A 12505-nucleotide genomic window follows, 5' to 3' on the forward strand; every position below is an offset into this window, starting at 1 on the left:
AAAAAAAAAAAAAAAAAAAAAGTCTCCTTACCAAGTATGATTTTTTTTTAAATTGAGGTGAAATTCACATAATAGAAAACCATTTTACAGGGGCCATTTCACAGAACAGTGGCATTTAGTACATTCGCGGTACTCTGCAACTACTGCTTCTGTCTCTTTCGTAATCGTTTCTATCACTCCAAAAGAAAACCTCATCCCCCTTAAGCAGTTACTTACCATTTCTGCCTTCCTGATGTGTTTCGTATTTGTGTTCATTGAACACTTGCAATTCCATGAAGTGCGGAAGTGAGTATAACTTTTTTTTTTAGATGGAGTTTTACTCTGTCGCCGGGCTGGAGTGTAGTGGTGCAATCTTGGCTCACTGCAACCTCTGTCTCCTAGGTTCAAGCGATTCTCCGGCCTCGGCCTCCTGAGTAGCTGGAACCACAGGTGCAAGACACCAAGTCCAGATAATTTTTGTATTTTTAGTAGAGACGGGGTTTCACCGTGTTGGCCAGGATGGTCTCGACTCCTGACCTCACGTGATCCGGCCACCTGGGCCTCCCATACTGCTGGGACTACAGGTGTGACCCACCGCGCCGGGCGCGAAATGATTTCTTACTGTGAGTCATGGTCAGAAAATTTTGGAAGCCAGTGGTAGGCGCCCCCCAGCTTGACATAGTGATTTTCAGACAATAGCCGGTTTGCAAAACGCACGCTTCGGAAATCAAACATGTCTGGCCTGTGGGCGGAGCTGTCTTAGCAGGAATCCGCCGCCAGGAGGCGCGCGTACCCCGCCGGAAGTGGGTTTTGCTCCATCCCAGACTCAGACCGTCCAAGCCGGTCATTTCCTTCTGGTCGGTTTATGTATTAGAAGCCCTGCCTTCGAATACAGTTCACAGAGCAGAGCCCTGCAGGGTGTTTTAGGCAGCTAAGAAGGGAAGTGGCTCTCCTAAGACTCTCTGTCCAGAGAGCTCATTAAATGCCTCCCGCGCCGGAAGAGGTCCCCGCCCCCGGAGGTCGCATCCCAATGGGCAGGGCACACACGAAAGCCATTCACGACCCTGTCAGTGCAAGGAGGCTCCGGCCTGGGGCCGAAGAGCTGAGTCTGTATGGTGCTTGACAGCACGGGGTAGTGCCCCGCCTGGCCTGGCCACCTGCTGGCTGTGTGACCTTGGGAATCGTGCTTGGCCTTGCCGTGCCTTGGTTCCCTCCACTATAAAATGGCAGTGATAACAACAATCACTTCATAGGGTTCCGGGCATTGCATAAGTTAATACATGCAAAGCGCTCAGAAGGGATGGGGCATGTTGGTCGAACCCATTGTTAAAAATTCCCATTTTGGCCGGGCGCGGTGGCTCAAGCCTGTAATCCCAGCACTTTGGGAGGCCGAGACGGGCGGATCACGAGGTCAGGAGATCGAGACCATCCTGGCTAACACGGTGAAACCCCGTCTCTACTAAAAAATACAAAAAACTAGCCGGGCGAGGTGGCGGGTGCCTGTAGTCTCAGCTACTCGGGAGGCTGAGGCAGAAGAATGGCGTGAACCTGGGAGGTGGAGCTTGCAGTGAGCCGAGATCCCGCCACTGCACTCCAGCCTGGGCAACAGAGAGAGATTCTGTCTCAAAAAAAAAAAAAAACCCTTTATCCTCATTGTTTTCCCGTTGAGTAGGCTGAGGAGGAAGAGGAAGAGGAGAGATTCATTTTGCTGTATCAGGGGTGGCGGAAGAGGAAGAAAATCTGTGTATACCCCAGTGTAAACTTGTGCGGTTCAAGGGTCACCTGTACATACGCAGACACACAAAACATGCATAATACAGTTGAATACTACTCATCCTTACGAAAAAGAAATCCTGCCATTTGCAACAACAGAAATTAACCCGAAATCAGAGGTAGACAAATCCCGTGCGATCTCACAGACATGTGGAATCCACAGAAGTCAAAATGTCACTGGCGAGTTGTCCAGGTTCTTGGCGTGTTGAACAAAGAATTGAACAAAATGCACAAATCAAGTAACAAAAGAAAATGAAAGGAGGGACAAAGCAACAGAAGAATGGAGTAACAAAAGCACAGTTTTTTGTGTTTTTTTTTTTTTTTTGAGACGGAGTCTCGCTCTGTGGCCCAGGCTGGAGTGCAGTGGCGGGATCTTGGCTCACTGCAAGCTCCGCCTCCCGGGTTCACGCCATTCTCCTGCCTCAGCCTCCCGAGTAGTTGGGACTACAGGTGCCCGCCACCACGCCCGGCTAATTTTTGTGTTTTTAGTAGAGACGGGGTTTCACCGTGTTAGCCAGGATGGTCTCGAACTCCTGACCTCAAGTGATCTGCCCGCCTCTGCCTCCCAAAGGAAAGCACAGATTTTTTTAAGTTCTGGGGTGAAGGGGTGGCCAGCCCCTCCACACCTGTGGGTGTTTCTCGTCAGGTGGGACGAGAGACTGAGAAAAGAAACAAGACACAGAGACAAAGTATAGAGAAAGAAAAGTGTGCCCAGGGAACCAGAGCTTAGCATACAGAGGACCTGCACCGGCACCGGTCTCAGAGTTCCCTCAGTATTTATTGATTACTATTTTCACTATCTCAGCAAAAGGGATGCGGTAGGAGAGCAGGGTGATAATAGGGAGAAGGTCAGCAAGAAAACATGTGAGCAAAGGAATCTGTGTCACAATTAAGTTCAAGGGGAAGTACTATGCCTGGATGTGCACGCAGGCCAGATCTATGTTTCTCTCTGCCCAAACATCACAGTGGAGTCAAGAATAACAAGGCCGGGCGCGGTGGCTCACGCCTGTAATCCCAGCACTTTGGGAGGCCGAGGTGGGCGGATCACAAGGTCAGGAGATCGAGACCACAGTGAAACCCCGTCTCTACTAAAAATACAAAAAATTAGCCGGGCGCGGTGGCGGGCGCCTGTAGTCCCAGCTACTCGGGAGGCTGAGGCAGGAGAATGGCGTGAACCCAGGAGGCGGAGCTTGCAGTGAACCGAGATCACGCCACTGCACTCCAGCCTGGGCGACAGCGCGAGACTCCATCTCAAAAAAAAAAGAATAACAAGGCAGCATTGCTGCCAACATGTCTCGCGTCCCGCCACAGGGCGGCTTTTCTCCTATCTCAGAACTGAACAAATGTACAATCGGGTTTTATACAGAGACATTTCAGTTCCCACGGGCAGGCAGGAGATAGTGGCCTTCCTCTATCTCGACCGCAAGAGGCCTTCCTCTTTTTTTTTTTTTTTTTTGAGACAGAGTCTCGCTGTGTCGCCCAGGCTGGAGTGCAGTGGCGCGATCTCGGCTCACTGCAAGCTCCGCCTCCCGGGTTCACGCCATTCTCCCGCCTCAGCCTCCCTAGTAGCTGGGACTACAGGCGCCCACCACCACGCCCGGCTAAGTTTTTGTATTTTTAGTAGAGACGGGGTTTCACCATGTTAGCCAGGATGGTCTCGATCTCCTGACCTCGTGATCCACCCGTCTCGGCCTCCCAAAGTGCTGGGATTACAGGCTTGAGCCACCGCGCCCGGCCGAGGCCTTCCTCTTTTACTAATCCTCCTCAGCACAGACCTTTCACGGGTGTCAGGCTGGGGGACGGTCAGGTCTTTCCCATCCCATGAGGACATATCTCAGATTATCACATGGGGAGAAACCTTGGACAATACCCGGCTTTCCAGGGCAGAGGTCCCTGCGGCTCTCTGCAGTGCATTGTGCCCCTGGTTTATCGAGACCAGAGAATGGCGATGACTTTTACCAAGCATACTGCCTGTAAACATTTTGTTAACAAGGCACATCCTGCACAGCCCTAGATCTCTTAAACTTTGATTCCACACAACACATGTTTCCGTAAGCTCAAGGTTGGGGCAAAGTTACAGATTACAGCATCTCAGGGCAAAGCAATTGTTCAGCGTACAGGTCAAAATGGAGTTTCTTCCTTTCTGTAGGGAAAAAAGAGATCAGACTGTTACTGTGTCTATGTAGAAAGGGAAGACATAGACACAGTAACAGTCTGATCTCTTTTTTCCCTACAGTTCTGGGGTACATGTGCAGGACGTGCAGCTTTGTTACACAGGTAAACGTGTGCCACGGTGGTTTGCTGCACCTATCAGCCCATCACCTAGGTATTAAGCCCAGTATGCATTAGCTGTTTTTCCTGATGCCGTCCCTTCCCCGGCCCCTTGACAGGCCCTAGTGTGTGTTGCTCTCCTTCCTGTGTCCATGTGTTTTCATTGTTCAGCTCCTTCTTAGAAGTGAGAACGTTCGGTGTTGGTTTTCTGTTCCTGTGTTAGTTTGCTGAGGATAATGGCTTCCAGCTCCATCCATGTCCCTGCAAAGGACATGATCTCATCCTTTTTTATGGCTGCATAGTATTCCATGGTGTATATGCACCACATTTTCTTTATCCAGTCTATCATTGATGGGCATTTGGGTTGATTCCATGTCTTTGCTATTGTGAATAGAAAAGCACAGATTTATTGAAGACAGTTCAGAGTGGGAGCGGGATCCAGCCAGCAGCTCAAGAGGCTCCCCAATTAGGGTTTGTAATAAGCTAGAAGGAACCCGGCAACACCCCTAGGCGCCCTTCAGAGGCCTCCAATTGGTTACATGCTATGAAGGATTGGCTCACGACCAATCAGGGGCCATAGCGGAGACCTGGCCTGCAGTCAATCAGAGGCTATGTGGCTTGTTATCATGGGAGCGAGAATGTGCCCTGTGCACCACACCTGCGCTCTCCTGTCTGTAGGAACTGGCTGCACCTGCTGAGCTCCCGTTCCCCTAATCCCCTATTCTCCTGCCACAAAACTCATGGAAACAAAGTAGAATTAGAACCGTGGTTGCTGGGGGTTAGGAGGACAGAAAAACGGACAGATGTCAGTAAAAGGGTAGAAACTTGGAGTTACAAGATCAGGTCAGCCCAACATGGTGGCTCACACCTGTAATCTTAGCACTTTTGGAGGCTGAGATGGGAGGATTGCTTGAGGCCAAGACTTTGAGACCAGACTGGGCAACATAGTGAGTTCTTGTTTCTTTTCTTTCTTTTTTGTTTTGAGACCGAGTTTTGCTTTTGGCATCCAGGCTGGAGTGCAATGGCGTGATCTCAGCTCACTGCTACCTCTGCCGCCCGGGTTTAAGTAATTCTCCTGCCTCAGTCTCCCTAGTAGCTGGGATTAGAGACATCCACCACCATGCCCTGCTAATTTTTGAATTTTTAGTAGACACAGCATGATTACAGGCATGAGGCCTGCCTTGGCCTCCCAAAGTGCTGGGATTACAGGCGTGAGCTACCATGCCTGGCCTTATTTATTTATTTTTGAGACAGAGCCTCACTCTGTTGCCCAAGCTGGAGTGCAGTGGTGCAATCTCGGCTCACTGCAACCTCTGCCTCCTGAGTTCAAATGATTCTCGTGCCTCAGCCTCCTGAGTCACTGGGTCTGCAGGTGTGCCCCACCACATCTGGCTAATTTTTGTGTTTTTGGTAGAGATGGGGTTTCACCAGGTTGGCCAGGCTGGTCTTGAACTCCTGACCTCATGTGGTCTGCCCGCCTCAGCCTCCCAAAGTGCTGGGATTACAGATGTGAGCGACCGTGCCTGGCCTGGGTGCCTTGTTTTAATGACTTCCTTTCTGTCCCACAATACCCCTGTGATTTAGGTTTATTGTGTCCGTTTTACTGAGGAGTAAGATGACTTGCCCAAACTCAGGCTCTATTCATTTATTTATTTATTTAGACACAGAGTCTCACTCTGTCACCCAGGCTGGAGTGCAGTGGGACGATCTCAGCTCACTGCAACCTCTGCCTCCCGGGTTCAACCAATTATCTGCCTAGTCTCCCCAGTAGCTGGGATTACAGGCGCCTGCCACCATGCCCGGCTAATTTTTGTGTTTTTAGTAGAGACGGGGTTTCACCGTCTTGCCCAGGCTGGTCTTGAACTCCTGACCTTGTGATCCACCCACCTCAGCCTCCCAAAGTGCTGAGATTACAGGTGTGAACCACCACGCACAGCCTTCTTTTTTTCTTTTTTCTTTTTTTTAATGTTAAAATGGGAACCACTCAGACTTGGTTCTCTCACTCTCCCTCTTCTGAAGGAGGAGAATGGTTATCAATGGGGAATGACGGTTGCAGCAAAGCAACCCCAGGAGCTGGCTTCTCGTTCTGGAGAGCGCCCTGTGTCTCCTCTGCCTGGTTTCCTGTGCTTTACACATCCAGAGAAGCTTCTGTAGTAATGAACCATAGACACGATGCCTCAAAGTGTCATCTTCAAACTCGCTGTGAATTGAAAGTATAATCTTCAGCCAGGTACGGTGGCTCACGTCTGTAATCCCAGCACTTTGGTAGGCAGAGGCAGGCAGATTGCTTGAGCCCAGGAGTTCAAGACCAACCTGGGAAACACAGCGAAACCCTGTCTCTACTAAAAATACAAAAATGAGCCTGGTGTGATGGCTCACAATTGCAGTCCCAGGTACTCGGGAGGCTGAAATAGGAGGATCACTTCAATCTGGCAGGTTGAGACTACAGTGAGCTGAGATTGCACCACTGCACTCCAGCCTGGGGGACAGAGTGAGACCCTGTCTCAAAAAAAGAGTCTAATCTTCAAACTCAAGCTCTTCATTGGGGATGGGGCTGAAATCTGAGTCCAGTTCTGGCTGTCACACCAGCACGACTCCCACGCACTTGCTGGTGTCCTGTTTCCATGGAGAACTCTTCACTTTGGAACCATCCCTGACGTCTCCTTCTCCAACTGAAGCCCAAAGCCCAGGCCCCTCGGGGGCCGTCCCTCGTGGATCTTGATCTCTGAGTACTCAGTGCTGCTGGGGACCTCCTGGTCCTCAGGCTCCCGAAGCCTCAGCCCTTGGAAGCTGAGGGAGGCGTAGTAGACCTCCTGCTCTTCCCCCTGCCCTGGGGTGGGGGTGGCTGCACCTGGGGGCAGGTGGTCTTGGGAGCTGCCTGCCGAGCATTCATGCTGCTGACCCTGAATGCAGGGGAGAAAGGGAGTCAAATTAGGATCATGGGGGCTAAGCGAGAGCAAGGAGGATGCACAAGAGGACCTGGAAGCTGAGCATTTCCTGTTTCACCTACTCATTCCACAGACGCTGGCTGGGCCCTCATTCTTTCACTCATTCAGCAAATATTTGAGAACAATAACATCTGGCTCTTGGTAATTCACTGCCAGGCTCATAAAATCCTCACCACAATCCAGACTCATAAAATCCTCACCCCAATCTACTGGGGAGACACTATGGTCCCCATGATCAGATGGAGAAATGGAGGCTGAGTAAATTCCCCAAACCCACACATCTAAGCAGTGGTCAGGCCAGGATTCACGTCCAGGTCTCTCTGACTCCAGCACCTGCTGCCCTTATGGAACAGCTCCCCTGTGCCAGCCCCTGGATATTCCCGGGGGAACTAGGGAGACACCATCCCTGACCTCAGGCAGCTTGCAGTGTGGAAGGAGAAGCAGACATTAAAGCTCTAGTCAATCAAATTACTATCTAATTGCAAATTATGAGTGGATGCCCAGGAAGGAGGAGGTGTGAGAAAGACAGGGATTTGCTTGGACCTGGACTGACCTCAGGGACCTCGGAAGATCTACTCAAACACAAAGATCTACTCGAGCACAGGCAAAGTATGGACAGGCCCGGGGAGGCCTTGGCTCTGGGAGGGGACATGGGGAGCAAGGGGGAGGGTGCCCCCCAGATCATGGGACTTGGGACTGCATTGATGGGGACCCAGGAGCAAAATCTTATTTGGGGCACAATGATTCTGCAAGGCACCAAGAGGAGTGCCCATGGCCATCTAGGAAAGGGGAACAGCTGGGGCCCCAGCAGACAGAGGCTAGGCTCTCACCTGGGAGATGGGCCCCAGGGTGGAGGGCACGTCCTGCTTCGCTGCTGCCCTCTTGCAAGCTTCCTTCCTGCAGGTCTTTACCCTGAGGGAAGAAGCACTGGCCTTCAGTCTTCAGGCTGGCCCAGAGCGTGGGGCGACTGCTTCCTACATGGCTTAGCAGAGGCTGGAAGGCCGTGGAGGCCAGTGGGGTGGGGACATATCCATGGGGTGACTCCTACAGTGAGAACTGGGGACCCTCATAGATGGCCTGGATCAGGGCTCTGGAGCAGACCCCTGCTCTGATTCTCTTGCCCAAGGCCCAGTTCTTACACCCACTGCCCCATCTAGAGTCCTGCGACTGGGACTGTCTGGGATTCTAGAAACCTCTCCCTTCCCACACTCTGCATTGCCTGCCCTCCCAGGGATGACACTTACCCGAAGATGACGAGGCAGGAACAGAGAGCGAGCAGGGCAGTGACACCAGCTCCCAGGGCAGCCCCCAGGCCAACTCCTCCCCCACGCTGCAGCTTCCCTGCATGGGAGCAGGGTTTGGGATGGTGTTCTCCTAGCCCTGAGACCCTCCTGCCCCTTCCTCCCACAGACCTAGAGCTCTCAGATTCTTCATCCCCCACTGAGGCAGAAATTTAAAAATAAATATGCATTCATTCACTCCAAGAAAAGTAACAGGCAAGGCAAGGGTTAAAAAAAAAAAAGAACAAGTTTTCCTCTGCTTAGCAAGCTCACTTCAAGGACAGTTATGAGATAATACTGTTTAAAAAGCCAAGGCCAAAGGAATAGGCTCCAGACACACCCCCTTCCAGAGCAAGGTTGAAGGAAAAAAAGAAAAACAAATTCCTTTCTGCTACTCCTTTCCCTGGCTTCTTAAGCACAACTATGTTTTACAAATGTCTGTATTTAGCCAGTTCTTTTTTTTTTTTTTTTTCTGACACAGCTACAAGGCACCAGCTATGCAAAGCCACAAGTTATGCTATACTATAAATCATGTGACCTATCATATAATTAACTGCCTCTGTTTTACTTTCGTAAGTCCGCTCATAAAAACCCTGCTCTGTGTTTGTTTAATGCTCAGCTTTTTAGATGCGAATCTACTGAGCTGATGTGCACCTAAGATAAACAATCCTCCTGTTCTCCCTATCGGTCTCTCCAGTCCTCAGTTTCCCGCATTTTTGGCGACCATGAAGGGACCAGAGACGGCAGGTTTACTGCCTCCTTTGCCTCTGGGGGCTGGAGCCCCGGGCCTCGGGAGACCTGTGACCCCAGGTGCCACCGGGAGAACGTTAGCCTGGAGAAGAAATCAGCTCTCCACTGACCTGGTGCCCCTACCTAGCAGCGCAACAAAACCTGAAAGGAGCTACAGAACGATTTCGGAAACAGTGCACTTCAGGAACCGCAGTAATTTGGGGCCCAAGGCAGGAGACCCATCCCGTAGGGGTGGAAGGGGAGCCTGATCACTTCCTAGTAGTCCGATCCAGAGGGGCTGGGGGCGGCGAAGAGTGGCTTGTCGATTTGGATGAAAATCACACCCCAATCAATACAGGACATGAGAATGGCTTGCTAAGTCGATTAGGAAAAGGAAACAGGAGGTGGCGAGCCACCCCAACTAAGAAACTGGAGGTAGCGAGAGTGGCTTGCCACCCCAATTAGGACCATAGGAACTGGGAGTGGGGAAGTGTGTAAAAGTGTGTAAATGTAGAGGCCTAATTAGGCTCATCAGTCACAAAGTGAGAAGTCACAAATCTCTTAGCGTGGACTCGGTGCTCCAAGCAAAGTGTGGGGCCGACTACGACTAGTGGCGATCTGCATACGGCTAACCGGAGCTGCCCTAGTGGCGATCTGCAGACGGCTAACCGGAGCTGTCCTACAGCTCAGAGTCATAGCAGGAATAAGGAACTCTCCAAAGTCAAGTAGTGTCTAAAAACTCCCATAATAGGAGACGGTATAGTCGGCGGAAATGAGAGAAAGAGCGAGTGAGTACACTGCGCCGTAAAGAAAGGAATAGAAGGAAAGTCATCAAAACTTACTCCATTGAAGCGCACGTCACAAAACTTTAAGAAAGGTTTTTCAGGGGATTATAAAGTTAAGCGAATCCCCCAGAGGTTGAGAACTCTCTGTGAATTAGAATGACTTTCCTTTGATGTTGGATGGCTGACCGAAGAAACTGTAGACTAGAAAACAATTGGCCATGTATTTAAGATGGTGACAGCCTGAGAATCCTTATCAGTTTCCTTATATTGATTCATGGTTACATATAGGACAGACAAGACCAACCTGGATCCAGCCCTGTTTAGCAGCTTATTGCAAAACACTTGTAGCCCGAGCCAAAAGTAAAAGTAAGAGCAGCTTCGCTGACTGACAGGAAGTTAAAAGAAAAATCCCAGAAAGAGCAACAGAAGCCAGTTTTGCAACAGCTGCCAGAGGAAACAGAGATTCCTCCTCCATATATGTCCCAGCCTACCCACCTTTACTGAGGCCAACAGCCCTCCAGGAACCAAATTCAGGAGCTAGCATGCCCCAAGTCTCACCCTGAAGGGAAGGATCAGAGCCTCAAAAGGCCAGGGAAGGAAGTCAAAAGAGTCAAGCAGGCCGTCTCAGATCTGGCCGTGCTTGAGCTATGCAAATGCCTGTCAGGGAGATGTGAGGACCCATTTATTATAATAACCAAGGCCAGGTTCAGGGGGCAAACGGACCTTCATACATCAGCCCTTTTTGACTACTGATCTACTAAACTGGAAACCCCATACTCCCTCCTACACGGAGAAGCCCCAAGCCCTTACAGATCTGATGCAGTCCATCTTTGTGACACACAATCCACCCTGGCCAGATTGCAAGCAGCTTTTCCTCATGTGATTTAACACTAAAAAGTGCAAGAGAGTAACATAGGCAGCTCTCTGCTGGCTAAAACCCCACGTACCAGCAGAGGCAGGGCGTGCTCAGGCATGCACTCAAGGTCAGTTCTCAGACCCAGATCCTGACTAGGACCCAGAGGATGCAACTCAGCTTCAGCGTTTGCAAAGGTACCGAGAGGCACTTCTGCAAGGCGTGAAAGCTGGTGGAAAGAAAGCAATTAACAGAAGAAAAATTTCAAAAGTGCTTCAGAGAGCTGATGACAACCCAAGTCAGTTTTATAAAAAACTTCGTGAAGCATTCCGGCTTTACACCCCATTTGACCCTGAGGCTGCTGAAAATCAGTGCATGGTAAGCGTTAGGCAGGGATCTAGACCCGACATGGCAGCGCCACCCGACGTAGCAGGCCCTTTGTTCGAGACTTCCCTTCCTCTTTGAACACACCCGCAGACTTGCATACATCAGAGGTTCCGGCTGGGCAACTACACTCCCCAATGACCTGCAGCTCACCTGCATTCCACAAGTTTGTAAAAAGCAGTTCCGGCTGACAGTTTCCAAAGACCCCTTCCTCATGACCCTTACTCGACTCCTGCCCTAGTGGTTTCAAGACCCCCCCAGGCCCTGTTTGTACAACCAGCTTCCCTACCTCTCGGGCTATAAAAAGCCTCTACCCTTCTCCCTCAGCGCAACTTCCTCGGCCCGCAGCTTTGGACCGAGGAACCTCGCCCGCGAGTCCTAATAAAGGCTATTCTCACTGCCATTTGCCTTGTGTCTTCGTTCCCGGTTTGGCTCCAGCCTCAGTTTACCTTTACAGTAAGCATAGTCTTTGTAGGGCAAGCCTGGGGTGACATCAAGCGGAAACTGCAGGCATGAATGCCACCCAGCTTATAAAAGTGACCACCAAGATGTACATTAACCGTGACCAGGGAACAAACCGGGAAAGAGCAAAAGCAACAAGCGAGGCGCCAAGCAGCTAGGCACACCAAGGGTTAAGTCCCTCTCCCCAGCCCGGCTCTATCTTCCGGGGACTGGCCCCTGGAAGACAAGCAAAAAAAAAAAAAAAAAAAAGAAAGGCATAATTCTTACAACTTGCGGCAGGCACCTATCAAGCCTCAGGGCCAAGGGCCAATGGCAGCCCAGGAGTGGACTACGGCTGTTCAGATCCTACCTAGCCCCAAAAAGTAAGTGTGAAAATGAAAAAAAAAATCCTGGCTAACTTGGTGAAACCCTGTTTCTACTAAAAATACAAAAAATTAGCCGGGTGTGGTGGCGGGCACCTGTAGTCCAAGCTGCTCAGGAGGCTGAGGCAGGAGAATGGCGTGAACCCAGGAGGCGAAGCTTGCAGTGAGCCGAGATCGCACCACTGCACTCCAGCCTGGGCGACAGAGTGAGACTCCATCTCAAAAAAAAAGGAAAAAAGAAAAATCAGAAAGAGGAAAGACAGATGGCAATGCGTGCACCGGGGCGGGGCCCATGCCGTTGCCCAGCCCCACTGGCCAGCTGTAGGAGCAGGAGAACTCAGGAAGGAAAAAGGAAGCAGAACATAGGCTGACAGGCCGGGCGCGGTGGCTCAAGCCTGTAATCCCAGCACTTTGGGAGGCCGAGACGGGCGGATCACGAGGTCAGGAGATCGAGACCATCCTGGCTAACACGGTGAAACCCCGTCTCTACTAAAAAAATACAAAAAACTAGCCGGGCGAGGTGGCGGGCGCCTGTAGTCCCAGCTACTCGGGAGGCTGAGGCAGGAGAATGGCGGGAACCCGGGAGGCGGAGCTTGCGGTGAGCTGAGATCCGGCCACAGCACTCCAGCCTGGGCGACAGAGCAAGACTCCGTCTCAAAAAAAAAAATAAATAAATAAA

General features: G+C 51.0%; 1 protein-coding gene and 1 non-coding gene across 2 annotated transcripts in view; both read right to left on the bottom strand.

The window, feature by feature from the left end:
• Positions 1–7886, bottom strand: part of NUP62 (nucleoporin 62) — a 38626-nt gene extending 30740 nt beyond the window's left edge. The window contains exon 1 of the mRNA XM_025367387.1: positions 7802–7886. The gene's annotated coding sequence lies outside the window, so the exon portion shown is untranslated. The remainder of the gene's footprint in view (positions 1–7801) is intronic.
• On the bottom strand, positions 6003–6215 carry LOC112613631. Its single transcript, XR_003116963.1, has one exon. It is a non-coding gene; the product is annotated as a small nucleolar RNA U3 (small nucleolar RNA).
• Positions 7887–12505: the final 4619 nt, after the last annotated feature.

This window comes from Theropithecus gelada, chromosome 19, assembly GCF_003255815.1.
Source record: "Theropithecus gelada isolate Dixy chromosome 19, Tgel_1.0, whole genome shotgun sequence".
NCBI lineage: Eukaryota > Metazoa > Chordata > Mammalia > Primates > Cercopithecidae > Theropithecus > Theropithecus gelada.